We start from the raw sequence: 247 nt of genomic DNA on the forward strand, positions 1-247 counted from the left end.
TGTCAGGTTTCAGGGCTCGATCCCCAGTGCAGGGTGTGCAGGAGGCAATGTATTAATGTTTCTCTCTCTCCCTTCCTCTTTCTCTAAAATCAATTTTTTAAAAAATTATTTTTAATCATGGGCAGGCTAATGGATTTACTCTGCTCCATACAGAGTACTAGTTTTTAATTCTCAACCACCATGAACCACTTCTTCTCATAACCTAGTGTCTTTGCTTTATTTGCTCACATGACCACAAGGGAATCAC

Source organism: Myotis davidii, unplaced genomic scaffold (assembly GCF_000327345.1).
Source record: "Myotis davidii unplaced genomic scaffold, ASM32734v1 scaffold205, whole genome shotgun sequence".
Taxonomy (NCBI): domain Eukaryota; kingdom Metazoa; phylum Chordata; class Mammalia; order Chiroptera; family Vespertilionidae; genus Myotis; species Myotis davidii.